Below are 15,976 nucleotides of genomic sequence, written 5' to 3'. Positions count from 1 at the left end.
ATTTCCTAAATTAGTATCCTGTTTTTTAATTCTTCCAATTTCATGTCCCAGATGTAACAATTTTTGCTTTACTATTTTGAAACTTAACTATATTGTTTGAAGAAGTTAAAGGAATTCAGTTTTTAGTATTATTATTTACGGTTTCTAGATATAACTTATGTTTTAACAACATTTTTATTTAAATATGTTATTTTGCATTCGGGAAATGGTGGGTTCGAATCCCATCATCGGCAGTCCCAAACATGGTTTTCCATGGCTTCTCATTTTCACACCAGGCAAATGCTGGGACTGTATCTTAATTAAGGTCACGACCACTACATTACCAATCCTAGCTCTTTCACATCCTTGCGTCGCCGAAAACCTTCGATTTGTTGGTCCGACGTTAAACCACTATGGAAAGAAGAAAAATGTGGTGTTATATACAAACATATGTGCATATCTTTCTTTTTTTGCAGTTATTTTAATTTTACGTCGCACTGACACAAACAGGTTTTATGGCGACCATACGACAGAACTGATCTAAGAGTGAAGAAAGTGGAATGGAAATTGGAAACCACAGAAAACCATATTCGAGGCTGCCGACAGTGGGGTTGGAATGCACTCTCTCCCGAATACGTGACGCAAAACTTCCTCGGCACATACATAGTCCAGTTCCTTGGATGGATCATTAACGTAGTGGTCTTCGGTTCAGAGAACTCCGGGTTCGATAACAGTCTATAATGAAGATGTATTTATTCAGATTTCCGGGTTCGAATGCCGGTCGGGTCGGAGATTTTAACCTCAAATGGTTAATTCCCTTGACTCGAGAAGTGGATGTTTGTACTGCCCCATACATCCCTGCCTTACAAACCACACTCAACATACATGGTGTATGCCACCCACCGTCTTCGATGGGTCTGCCTTACAAGGGTTGCACCTGCTAAGTTTTGGAGTATCGGCACCCAAATCTCCTTTTGGGATTTTGTGCCATCTCTGGACCAGTGTTTCATTATATTCCACCTTTAAATGAATGAACAATTTATTTTATGTCATTGATAAACAGGGTTCCAGAAAGCAAGAGCTCTGTCAAGAGGAACAATACATAGATAATCACAACAATAACGGATTAATGCCTACCCTAAAAGTGAAAGAGTAACAATAGTGATTTTACATATGCTTTGAGTATCACTATTTACCTAATGTAGAGGATTATATTAAGTAAATGGATTAGTATCAAAGTAAGAATACAGAGGGAACAACTTTTTTGAATTTTAAGGTGACTTTGGAAAAAAAATATAAGGGAAATAACTGTTATACATTCATAGTACCTAACAGGTACTTCTTAAGCTTAGAGAGCAATCATTAGCTTTGAAATGATTGACCATCCATTTCTTAACTTAATAACATTTTCCGATCAGAGCCGATAGAATACACAATCTCACGGGCACTGCAGATATTTCTATCTTCATTATGACTACAAACTGTATGCATAACATATATTTAGTAAATTATAGTGAATATAAATACCTACATTATTTGTTGTACGTAGGTGTGGATACTTTTAATATTGGTGAAACTCTTCACTGATCGTCGGTCTGCTTTCCAGCAAGTTTTGCCATCTTGATTTCAAATGTTAAGGTCGTCAACTTTTTCTCTACTTACACCGTTCGCTCTCTCCCAGTGATAAGCTTCACGTTTTGTCTGCACTTCTAAACTGGTCTTAACACGGGGCATTGCTTTATCTGTGGGTAACACCGCTCAGGTAAGGATTTACTGTCAGACTAAGTAGGCTAGGGTGACAAATTTTACGCGGCCTAAAAATGTCAGACAGACTCTAATTTAATGCGGTCATATTTTGTGTTTGTATTTCTTTTTTTTTTTTTTACATCTCGTAGCCTGACCCTCGTTTGTTTCCATTCCTATGTGCCTGCAAATGTAAATAACACCAAGAGAAGGCTCCGAAATTATTTGTGCTCCTTCCTTATTCAGAGCAGGCTTTAATTCTGTTCTATGCCGCTTCAATATATGATAAACATTTAGTGCATAATGTTTTATGTAGATCCCAGTTACGGTTAGGGTACATAAATAAATTTGGTGGTATGTTCTGTTTGTCAATTAAACGAATTAAATGAAATGAATGAGACAATATTTTGTTTCTCCGAATCACAAAACATAGATTTTTAAACTTAAAATTCTAACAAAATATTATAATACAAATAAAATAATCTCTCTCACCGGGCGAGTTGGCCGTGCGGTTAGGGGCGCGCAGCTGTGCGCTCACATCCGGGAGATAATGGGTTCGAATCCCACTGTTGGCAACCCTGAAAATAGTTTTCCGTTGTTTCCCATTTTCACACGAGGCAAACGCTGGGGCTGTACCTTAATTAAGGTCACGGCCGCTTCTTTCCCATTCCTAGGCCTTCCCTATCCCATCGTTACCATAAGACCTATCTGTGTCGGTGCGACGTAAAGCAAATAGCAAAAACAAAAATAAATCTCTCAAGCGCCAAAGCTTTCTTGCTTTGATTAACAAATGTCCGAGAGCCACACGGTAAGTGTCATGGATTTCAAGTCCATTTATGTTGGATTCTGGACCAGAGTCGTTAATTGTTTGTAACACGTCTCCGTATTTATTTTCGATAAACTGAAAACACCACATAAACTCATTTGCAAAAAAAAAAAAAATCTGCATGAAGAAGCGATCGCAGGGGGACGTAAGTGGATACAGGCACATGATATGGTAGTATGAATAACACTTCAAAATATTTGACCACATCAAAGTTTTATTGCAAGGTGCAGGATAACAAACAATTGCAGGATGCACATAATGCAGTGTTGGATCACCCGTAGCACGGAGACTGGTGGCGATATGGTTGGACATGGAGGCATAGAGACGTCGGATTTCTCCCGGGGACGATCCTGCAACAGCGAGTGAAACTAATGCTTAAAATCTGCTTTAATTGTCGCTGGCCGTAGTTGCCTTCCAGTGTGGTCCCAAACTTTCTCCATGGACAATGAGCTGGAGACCTACTGGTCAAGGATACCCGTGCTGTGTTAAGCCGGGAATTATCCTGCTGGAAGACCGAATTCTCGAGCTGCACCGGGAAGTGAAGTACACACGGTCACCGAATTACCTGGACGTATCGAAACGTCGTCAGGGTTCCTTCAGCAGGGTGCAGGAATGATAGCAAACGGCAATCCACACCGTGACACCACTTGTTGGGAAGGCGCGCCGCTTTGCAGTGAAATGTGAGGACATTGCGTTGGCCAGAACGTCTCCAGATACGAATTTGGCTGTTCTCTGTACCTAGACACAATCGTGCTTCGTCGCTGAACACCCGATCCTTCCCGACGCGTGTGTGTACCCTGACGTACCCACTGCATCCAACACCGACGCACATTGTAGTCAGAACATTTCAAATGGCGAGCAATGCACCGAAACGTCCAACTTGCCTCTGTCAGTCCGATGATGCGACCTCTGTCAATATCATCTACAGTAGCTGGACAAAGGCTTATCGAATGTGCCGTACTCAACTTAGCTCTGTGGTTGTCCGGCTCCATAGCTAAATGGTTGGCATGTTAGCCGTTGTTCCACGAGGTCTTCGGTTCGATTTCTATTCGTATCGGGAATCTTGACTTTCATCAGTAAACCCCTATGGCTCGGGTAATGCGTGTCTGTGACATCTTCAGCATTTGATTTCATCTTAGGTAGGGCCCCATCCTCACAGTCGCGCAGGTCGCCTGTACGCCGTCTACTCGACAGCCCTGCTCCGGGCCCCTCCGGAGACCATACGCCATCACACACTACTCAAACTGTTACTAAGGTCTTATTTCGCGTCCTACATCTATGAATGAGGGAACCCCTTAGTGGTACTTCCACGTAAGCAATCGGCATTAACCGCAAATGGCACACATCTCAGCCTATGACGATTTTGTAAATGAATGCATCTTCCTGCTGAAAAGTATCTCTTAATTAATTTATTTCCTCTACAGTGACAGTTCGGCAAGTTTATACTGTAATATATATATATATATATATATATATATTGTATTCTAAAATATGTTTATCGTTGAATTAAAACAAGGACCACTCAAGCAGCAAACAAATGCCGTAATTTCTAGACCAAAGTGAGGGCCAATATTACCTAAACTTAACCATGGTGCTGGTAGTGGTGGTAGTAGTAGTTTATTTATTTAGCGTATGGCCCATAAATCAAGTTATGGTAAGGGTTGTTCTGCCCGTAGGCAGGTCTGAACCTCCGCAGAGGTGTTCCTGAGCCGGAGTTTACGTGCGGTAGGGTGGCCAGTTCCTTTCCGCTCCTCCATTCCCTTGCCCCCCACCAACAGCGCGTGGCAATCCATCCAACTCCTGATCACGCCCAATGTTGCTTAACTTCGGAGATCTCACGGGATCCGGTGTTTCAACACGGCTACGGCCGTTGGCATAAATCAAGTTGAATACAGAAATAAATTATATACATATTTACATACAAGAAAACAATGAACAAGAAAAGACTCCTTACAACTGAATGTCAAGATCATTGATCCACTGTATTGCTTCTATGTATGCCCGCGTTTCACACTCTCTGACAATATGGAATATGGTTTGTCGTGCAGCTCCCCAGTCAGACGCGGGTGTCTGCAACTTGTTCCATTTAAACAACGTGTCTCTGCATCTGCTATGGCCTGTTCTTATTCTGTTCAGAGCAGAGCATGTTTTACATGGTAGCTGGAATCCATTTGGAAGTTTGGCAGTCGAGAACATACTGTGGAGGTGCATCTCCGTTGCTGCTTCCCACCGTATTTTCCACTCTGTAGTTGGGTTGTAGCCTCTAGCAACCATGTCTAAGGCGTTACGTAAAGTAGTAGTAGTAGTAGTAGTAGTCTTTTAAGGACTTTGACTTCGAGTTCATAGGCCCTTTACATAAGAAAACAGTTTAAATTAAGTTACTTGTAAAACACCTAATAATTCTGAATATAGTTTTCCAAGTATTTGTAATATAAATGTATAATGACTATCATAATATCCGTTTAATCATGCTTGTGTAGTAGAGCTATACATTGTAGTCAGACTCTTATCTTCATGGTAAAGTCCAAAGAATCTCATTCACGCCGACAGGCAAAGAAACCGCGAAGTCAGCGCAAGTAGTCGGTAAGTGTCACACAAATTAACTTTTCATTCCCACGAGAATACATTTCAAAGAAACATACCTGCGAAATGATACGCCATTGCCCTCTATTAACGTCCTTGTGCAGCCATAAGCTACCCAGGAGACTGACATTTTCCTTAAGAGAAGTATAAGACTTCAATTTACCGAGAAACTCCAGTAGTGACAGTGCCAAACAATCCAGCTTTTGCCAAAGAGCGCGCTCGTTCAACGTCGCACGCGACTGCAGCGCCAGTGCTACCTCTAGTGTATTAATTACTAATTCTATGGGACGACCATGCAAGCGTACGAATTCCCTTCCCATCTCGCAAAACTTGCGAGTTCACCGCATTAATTCACATGCCTGGCTATTAAGAGGCACTCCTCGGCGAAAATGATTATCACATCGCGATTCATCACTATGTTGTCGTTTCCGTGACACCACACTGCACTAGTTACGAAACCTTCACAGTTATCTTACCAAAAGACGCCAATTTCATCATCGCGTGAATGACACGTGAACACGTGGTAGTGACGACAGGCAAGCGGCAACAGTTCAATACGGAAGTCAAGGTAGTTATAGAAGGCACCACTGTACTAGCCATATTGCCAACAACAACCAAGTGAAAACAGTTCATCTTTATTTTGCAGTTCGCTTAAACATTACATTTTAAAAAGTGCTCATGTTTTTGTAAATAAAAGGTTATATGCACTATATGAAATTAAATACGAACTAATGTTTATGAAATGCATAACTGTATCTGACATAAAAAGTAGTGGATTGGTCGTTCTGATTCACGAGTGACGTTCTTCCTTTATTTTTTGTAGCAGTGCCAACATGAACTACAACTGTCAACTGCAACCTTATACCGGCCCACCCGGACCCGTATTTCCTGGAAGGGATGAATGAATCATACGAGTGACCTACCACCTGGCCTCATCTTGTTCTGTGCTTTCGTCTGGTTTCCCCGTGCGTCTTCTGAAACTCGAAACGAGAATGTTCTTTCTATAGCCGTACCTCAAAGATTCCTGCAGTTCATCAGCAGCGATATAAAAGGAGGCCAGCCGGGAGTGAGTTATGTTGTGTTGTGTAGCGTTGCGTTGCGTTGTGTTGTGTTGTGGTGTGTTATGGAGCAGGACAGCAGTAATGGTTGTTGCAAGGAGTAAGCAGTACTCGTCGTGGTTGTCGTCACGGAGTATGGAGGAGTATGACGAAGAGTAATGATAAAGTGTAGTTGCCCTTGTTTAGTGGTACTGTCTTATTGTCTTGCCGAGTAATATGTGCTGAGTAGTTTGCTGAGTGGAGCTGATTGTGTGAGTGATGGACTTGTCTGGAGTCGAGTCAAGGAACAGTCGTCGTGCGCCATGATTGCTAACAGACTGTTTGCTCGAACCTATGTTCATAAAGCTGCTGAATAGAGTGACCAAGCGTGCGAAACAAAGTTAGAAAAGGTTACAAAAGAGATCGTCGTTTCAGGTAAATACCATAGCTGGCGACCTGCTGTGAGGAAGACAAGAGACTTTGTAAATAGCCACTAATTAGGGAACTGTTGTCACCCTTTCTCAAATATAGTTTTGTTGTGTGTAGTAATTGGGTCGTCCTACACTTGATTAGATCGATAAAACAGTCAGTCAGTACTTCTCTAAGTTCATATTATTATTATTATTATTATTATTATTATTATTATTATTATTATTATTATTATTATTATTATTGTTACCGTGGTTTGGTGGATCAGCAGAGGTGAAATAAGGTGCTGGGATGAATAGGTCTCAATATACGAAATTAAAGTTAATTTAAAATTTAACAAGGTTATATTTTCTTTTCAAGATCAATAAATAACAAATATAACAGGTACTTAGTAGCCTAGCAACAAATCGAGAATGTACAATTACAGTTGTTACAGGATTTGGGCTCCGAGAGCCAGACACACAATTCTTGAGCCATTAGCCCAACATTAGCCAAATACCAGGTTTGACAAAGGGGCAGAAAACCCCAATCATGCCCAGGAGCACTTGCTCCCTATTACTCAGTAAAGCCTGCTCGAGGCACACATAAACCGATTTAAGAAAGAGCAACCCGCTCTCAAAGTTCAAGCCTATCAAAGGCCACACCAAACTCCACCTTCAAGCTGACCTCCAAGCACATGAAAACAGGGGTAAAAATACCCAACCTACTGAGGCCTACTCAATAAAGAAACAGGACAATTACATGGCCTCCAAAATACCAACTTGAGAGGAGGCGAAACTGCACTCCTAATACATTTCTTTAAAACCTATTTGGCACTAGGCCGCTTATGCAAGGGCTAATCCCATACTAAAGAGGTGACTTATATAAGAAAGTAATTTATATTACATTAGGAAGGTAAGAAACGGTTGCGAAAATAAGTTCACCTCAAAGCAATAGGAGTGGGAGCTCGAGAGGGTTAAGCACTCTCTATCCCAATATGTAGTTTAAAGAGATAGAATCTATACCAAGTGTCTTTTACATTTTAGAGGAAAGTTACATGGTAAAAGGTATCGAACCTGCCCCGAGAGTTAAACTGCTGAGCTAGCAAGAAAATAAGTTATTAAAAGGCCATTACCTTATCGATGAACTGCTGCCCGACGAAAGAGGCGCTTCCCGCCCCCTGCTACATAATTTACACAATGATAGATGTTACTGAAGTGGCACCGAGACCCAAAAATCAGCAGTTTATATACCTTCGTGGAACATTCGAGACCTTTCATGAATGATAACATCCGCCCACGAGCTTTTATTGGTTACCGAACACAGTTACAGAGTAGGTTGGGGAAGAAAGCCCCGATTGGTGGAAAATTAATTTAAGAAATTCGGGATTGGCTAATTTCAAAACTGGCGGAACAAACGGATTAACATTGCCAACTCAAACAATGACAGAAAGAAATTTAACAAAGAGCAAACTTATGACTACAAAATTTCTTCAAAGAAAAGTTCCTTCACTTTGCACTAGGGTGCACAATTGGAGTTCTTAAGTGGTGCCATCTAGAAGAGAATGTTCACACTTCTTGCTACAGAGAAAACAAATATAAATCGAAAAAGACACAGTTCAGAACACTTCAAAATTTATAGTAATGACATCTTCTGATAAACTTTAGAATTAACATGGTTGTTAGAGGTTAGAGTTCAGGCCTCCTCCAGTAGAGGAGTTTCAACTGGCGCAAGGTTTGAAATAGCGGAGCGGAGGTGTACCGCCCGGTACAATTATTATTATTATTCCGTTCCCTTACGCCCACTTCTTCCATCACGTTCTGTAGAAAGTACGGTCTAGTGTCAGGGTCAAATCAAGAACATGCTTTTCCAAATTTAAATGGGATCATCTTCTCCCCTCTGGACTGGCTTCAAATCTCCGTTTTAGTTTCCTCGTTTGGTCCACTCAAATGATGTGTCCCAGTCAGCCTACATTTTCCTCATTGATACTGATAGGTGGTTCTTGATTTTGGCATTCTCCTTGTATCCTGAAGTTTTTCACCATATCCGTCCTTGTTTCTCCTATGACTTTTCTCAGGAACTTCATTTTCTGTGGCTATAAGGCTGGTTCCAATTCGATCTTTCCGAGTAAATATCAGTAATCTTAGCATAACGATATCTTAGATACCTGTCCTTATTTTTCACCACCTTCAATTTTATACATAAAATATAAAAAGCTGTTGTAAGTGGTACTAGATACAGCCGCTGAAGAAATAATAAACAAGTTGAAAAATTCACATAGGTTTAATTATAAAATATTTTCACTTGCACATTTTTAGCAATTGTCAGAGTTTTATTGAATGTTGTGAGGTGTAAAAGATTAGGCTCAAGTTTGCTGTCCTCCCGTAGCCGTCTCATTCATTCAGTTAATGTATTGTACTTTTGGTCTTATTTCATCCTTATTTTGAGTCTATTTTCGTTCTGCACACGTTCCCTAGTGGCTTCTACCCTCTTACTAGACATATTGTATATTTGGACAGTTTTGTAAGGAGTACCAAAATTCGTCATTTCCAGTCATAAAACCTTCAATATTGTTTAACTTAAAGGTACATTTTTCTGGTATTTCCTGCTAAATCTCGTCCAGTTGAATGAAATTACACCTCAGCCGAATGTGGGCGACTCAAACGCCAAGCTTCACCGTGCGGTAACCGATCTTTGGCTGCCAGAAACAGATCTTAATTGGGCGGCGATCTTGTGATTACGTCATGCGCACTACCTCAACTACCGCCGTCAGATCTTGTATAAGTTGTATAAACCATACCTGTATACAATACTTTTTGAGCCATAATCACCTTTTCTTGTTACCATGAAGAACGCCACTTCGATTTTTCACCCAAGACACCCGACTTCAATTTCAATGATTGTTCACGTCAAAATATATTTTCATGTGAAGTCATCCAGATATAAAAACTTCATAAAGTGTGGGAAAGCAGTCACCTTGCATCTACGTCAAGAGAGCAGCACGTTAGGGATCATTCACCTCTATAAATAATGTAGCATGGTCGTCATATACAGGTTAATGGTGTAATGTACAGATTAATTATCTTTAAATTATTACTATGTCTGCAAACCACTGCCACCTATAACCTAACTATGAGCCTCCATAATAATATATTCGTAACTATGATCGTGATTTCATTTACTTCAATGTCTCTTATTCTGTAATAATAATAATAATAATAATAATAATAATAATAATAATAATAATAATAATAATAATAATATATAATATTATTAACCTGTATATGACGACCATGCTACATTATAGAGGTGAATGATCCCTAACGTGCTGCTCTCTTGACGTAGATGCAAGGTGACTGCTTTCCCACACCTTATGAAGTTTTTATATCTGGATGACTTCACATGAAAATATATTATATATAATATATAATTATTATTATTATTATTATTATTATTCATGCAGACAAAATATGGCAAAATTAAACGAGTATCACCTTTTAAGTATCTTGATGAAACAATTAGGAAAATGGACTCGAAACAAAGCCAAAGAAATTAGATGCCAAAAGATGGACACTGCATATCGACTAAACCAAAATATCTATAACAAAAAATGTATCTCCAAGCTTAAAAAACTAAGACATTACAATACAGTAATTAAACCAGAATGTCTTTATGGATCAGAGACGCTAATATATATATATTGCTAGTTGCTTTACGTCGCACCGACACAGATACGTCTTATGGCGACGATGGGACAGGAAAGAGATAGGAGTGGGAAGGAAGCGGCCGTGGCCTTAATTAAGGTACAGCCCCAGCATTTGCCTGGCGTGAAAATGGTAAACCACGGAAATCCATTTTCAGGGCTGCCGACAGTGGGATTCGAACCTACTATCTCCCGAATACTGGATACTGGCCGCACTTAAGCGAACGCAGGTATCGAGCTCGGTGACGCTAATTTTGAACAGGAAAGCAGATACTGAAAACACTGAGGAAAAAGAACGCAAAATCATAAGAAAAATTATATGCCCAAAACTCACCGACGGAGAGTACCAACTTAGAGGCAAACAGGAAACCAAACAATACACAAATATTCACAGTGGCATTAGAAAACGGAGGCTAAGATTCTATAGACCAGGGGTTTACAAAAGAGGGCCCGCGGGCCGCATGTGGCCCGCGAAGCCTTTTTTGCGGCCCGCGAGAGCACTGTAAGAAATAATGTGAAGAAGAGTCACAAAAAAATTTAATAGCTCGTTCAAAAACGTATTAATTTTGATACGCCATATAGACGCAAGTCAAAACTAACTATTCTTTAGTACTAGTTACTCTTTTCAAGTATTCACTTCTTCTCAATACATTCTTTTTAATTTTAAACATTTAAAATCCAAATTTCAAGTAATAAAGTTGTTATTTTTGCATCCCACTGACTACTTTTGATGGTTTTCGGAGACGCCGAGGTGTGGAAATTTTGTCCCGAAGGAGTTCTTTTACGCGCCAGTAAATCTACCGACACGAGGTTGACGTATTTGAACACCTTCAAATACCACCGGACTGAGCCAGAATCGAACCTGCCAAGCTGGGGTCAGAAGGCCAGCGTCTCACCCGTCTGAGCCACTCAGTCCGGCTCCAATTTCACTCTTTTATGCAGTTTTAAAATAATGTTTTAAGCAATCAAAATTATCAAAACCTCCTTTCAAAAGAACTATGCATATTATTTCATAACGGTGCTTCTGTACTATTTGCAGACTTTAACGATAATTGGCCTATTTAAGTGCGGCCCGCGAACATGACTAAGGTTTCCAAAATGGCCCTCGAGCCCTTGCAAAATGGAAACCCCTGCTATAGACATATTAAAGGAATGCATGCAGACATATTTACCAACAAAATTGTCGAATTCTATGAAGGCAGGAGTAAAGATAATATTTTTTTTAAAGAATGGAGCCATACTTTCCAGTATCGACTTAGTTAAATGTAACATAAAAACTTTCCAGTCTGTCGAATACACAACAATTTTAGCAAAAATTGTAACACTATAAACATGCTTGTAAAAAACACACACTATTACACAAAAAATTACATGTTTCGTTCTATACGAACATCCTCAGATTCTATCAAAAAACTTGAAACATGCTTATATATGTACAGTACTGTTTACGTTGCGTAAACTTGTCAGTGGTAGAGAGTTAGTGATAATATGAACCAGTGTTGACAAATAATAAATTTACAAGTATTAATATAATGAAAAAAATTCTGTACTCATCTAGACTGTCGATGCTAAGTCCGTGGTCACCATACACTACTTCAGGACACCTGTTCGATTATCAGACCTATACATTTCTAATCGTCTTGAGTGTATGTATGTTGGGTATTCATCCCGAAGGCTGGTTTGATCCTCCACAGTTCCGCCAACAGCTGTCATAGATAGCCAAGGCGTCACTGAAGAGGCATGCTAGAGAAATTAGGAGTGAGGTATTTTCCCGTTGCTTTCCTCACCGAGCCAGACGTTGCTATTACATATCAGTCCTCCAAGCCCACTGAAATGCATTCACCAACCGACCCAATGAATGACATTTTCACACCCTTCATAGCAGGGACTGGCTGCATAAGGAATGATATTACTAGCATCACTCATACCTCAGTCACTTTCATATTGTCAAAGCCAAGGATGAGACTGATACTGGTCAATGAAAGTAACAAATTTATTCTAGCCCATACCGGAAGACATAGTGCACTGTAAACACTACATCTTGCCATTAAAAGCATATAAAAATAGTTTTCAAAGCCTAATTTCATATTAAATTAGAATAACCATGCAAGTTTTTCCATTCTCTCCAAACCTGCACTTCTTCATTTTCATCAATTTATTTTCCTACCCCAGAATTGAAATCCAAAAAAACTTCCATGTTCAAGTTGAAATCCATTACTTTTTCACTTCATACTGATAACTCCCCATTGAGCTATAGTTCTTACTTTTATGGTTTCCCTGACCTTTTGAAGAAGATGAGTTTCAATCATTCTCATAGATCTCACAGATCCGAGTGTTGTTCGAAGCAAGCAAGACAGAGAAAGTAGTTTACTACTTTTATACATGCAAAGGCAGTTTAACCAACAACCAGTGGATTGTGTGAATATTATCCACCGTAGACTGTAAGTATGAATCCCTGATTCAGAGTAGGTGTAAGATACACTATAACTAGTATCTCCACTCTTAGGACCCCTTACCAGATCACTCAATCGTTCGTCACGATTCACAAGAAACGATGTGGTAACAAAGACCCACTATACAACCTCTACCATTATAATAAATACCATAAAATTAATTGAGGTCATTTTTCGAGGAAGGGTTTAGCTTATATGTTACCATAACAATCGTTATTGTCACACTTAGCACTTTATCATGTAATATTAATATTATATACACAACGGGCAATATGTTTACATAATACGCTTGTGGTGTATTTTGGTGGACTGTGGTGCCCTTAATCCCTTCAGCCGTAGCGGTGCATTCATTACTCCATGACGTGGACGGCTTGGCTTTCAATAGCGAGGTCCCATGGCGGAACATAAATTAGAGCAGGCGAACTATGAATTCAAACTTTCAATTACTGCACTGAAATGAGTCCCGTGTTGTAGAAAGATGGTTCATGGATGAATATAAACTGGAATATACTTCATTATACAGCAGTTCAAAATGAAATAAAGTTGTGGTGAAGTTCATAAAGTGACGAGCAGTTTTAGTCGTTACATAGCCCATATATTTCATTTCACAACCAGCGGGGGAGAGGAGACAGATATACAGTAGTTGGCTAGTAAATAGGGAAGGCTGAGTAGCCCATACGATAAGTATCTGTTCTCAAGTTGTCGGACTCGATCTCAACACAGTCCGGTCGTATCTGCAGGTGCATGAGTACGCCATTCTCGTGTCGTTAGCTTTACTTGTACGTAAAGGAACACATGCGGGACAAGATTTCCGCACCTTAGCGTCTCCCAAAACCGTGAAAACTGTGGATGGGACGTAAGACTAATAACACTATTATTGAAAACTAGCTGTTGCATTTTAAGATTTATGTTAACGATATAACATGAATTTTTGTAGATTTCTTTATTGTGATATTGGTTGATATTTTACGAATTCGTTTGTTGTCTGAGAGTTATTCGTATGTGTTTAAATTTAAGTTTTAGTTTGAGATCGTATAGTTTCGCTTTAAACGTTTCCCTTGTGGCAGCCGAGATTTTCTGGGAAGTAGCTGATTCTTTCAAATAGTCAATGAAAGTAAGATATAATTATATATATTTACTTGTTTCGCTATATATATGACGTACACTATTCCAACTGTCACTGGGACAGTCACTAATCAGCCTAGCGGAACCGAAAATGAGAATTCAACACTTACAGTAGCCTATATCAGTGTTTGTTTGTCCAACCCTTGTCCCGTTTTCCTGCGGGGTCGGGTATGAGATGAGATGAATCTGTCGCGGCGGGTTTTATGACCGGATGCCCTTCCTGACGTCAACCTCATCAGAGGAGTTAATGAGATGAAATGAATGACGTGATATATGATAGTAGGGAGAGGGTGAAACCCGGTGCCGGCACATAGCCTACTCCTGTCGAATAGCACCAAGGGGTCTGCTCAAGGCTTAACGTCCCCATCCGACGGACAAACCACCATCAAAAGCGTCATATGCCCTCACTCCACACGAGCACTGCGGAGAGGTTTGGAATTTAATCCAGGCTTTTGACACGCAATGTAGTGAATAGTAATTTTATACCACCAACTCCCCTACCCCGCCGACCAACATTCTGATGGTGAAAATGTTTTCGACGAACGGGACTCGAACCGACTAACCACGGTGTCAGACCGTTTTAGACTTCAATGCCTTAACGATCATGGCCACCAGGCGGGCTATATCAGTAATTTTGGTGATTATTTTTTCAAAGCTTCTGAAACCCCCATGCCGATGGAGCTTGAACGTAGATTTCAACGGCATCCAGATAGTCAAAATTCATCTCAGTGACCACGAAAACCATGGATTCGACACTAATATAGGTCGTTTTTGGCTATTCTTCATGCCCTGATCACTAGATTGCGTGCCAAAAGCCTGGATTAAATTCCAAACCTCTCCGCAGTGCTCGTGTGGAGTGAGGGCATATGACGCTGTTGATGGTGGTTTGTCCGTCGGATGGGGACGTTAAGCCTTGAGCAGACCCCTTGGTGCTATTCGACAGGAGTAGGCTATGTGCCGGCACCGGGTTTCACCCTCTCCCTGCTATCATATATCACGTCATTCATTTCATCTCATTAACTCCTCTGATGAGGTTGACGTCAGGAAGGCATCCGGTCATAAAACCCACCGCGACAGATTCATCTCATCTCATACCCGACCCCGCAGAAAAACGGGACAAGGGTTGGACAAACAAACACTGATATAGGCTACTGTAAGTGTTGAATTCCCATTTTCGGTTCCGCTAGGCTGATTAGTGACTGTCCCAGTGACAGTTGGACTAGTGTACGTCATATCTATAGCGCAGTACGTAAATATATATAGTTATGCCTTACTTTCATTAACTATTTGAAAGAATCAGCTACTTCCCAGAAAATCTCGGCTGCCACAAGGGAAACGTTTAAAGCGAAACTCTACGATCTCAAACTAAAACTTAAATTCAAACACATAAGAATAACTCTCAGACAACAAACGAATTCGTAAAATATCAACCAATATCACAATAAAGAAATCTACAAAAATTCATGTCATATCGTTAACGTAAATCTTAAAATTCAACAGCTAGTTTTCAATAATAGTGTTATTAGTCTTACGTCCCATCAACAGTTTTCACGGTTTTCGGAGACGCTAAGGTGCGGAAATCTTGTCCCGCATGTGTTTCTTTACGTACAAGTAAAGCTAACGAGACGAGAATGGCGTACTCATGCACCTGCAGTTACGACCGGACTGTGTTGAGATCGAGTCCGACAACTTGAGAACAGATACCTATCGTATGGGCTACTCAGCCTTCCCTATTTACTAGCCAACTACTGTATATCTGTCTCCTCCCCCCCGCTAGTTATGAAATGAAATATATGGGCTATGGCTTGTGTAACGACTAAAACTGCTCGTAGGGAAGGTCCTTGCAAATATAATAAAAGTTCCCAAACTGTAATCAATCTGAAAGTAGGAAGTGGGGTCTGCCATTGTAATGAAACCTCCGCAAATCGATTTTGGCCGCGCACTAGACAATGGGGCCTGTCGTTTAATAAAAATTACCAACTTCTTTGTGAATTGCGGTAGATAAGTGGACTTGCCGTTATCATTGCAATTCCGCAAATCACACTTACATTGGAAACAACGTCTGTGGATTGCACAATGCTGTTTCTCGGATAAAGCCAAGGCACATCCAATTTAAAAA

This window comes from Anabrus simplex, chromosome 1, assembly GCF_040414725.1.
Source record: "Anabrus simplex isolate iqAnaSimp1 chromosome 1, ASM4041472v1, whole genome shotgun sequence".
NCBI classification, from domain to species: domain Eukaryota; kingdom Metazoa; phylum Arthropoda; class Insecta; order Orthoptera; family Tettigoniidae; genus Anabrus; species Anabrus simplex.
Note: the sequence above shows the minus strand (reverse complement) of the source record.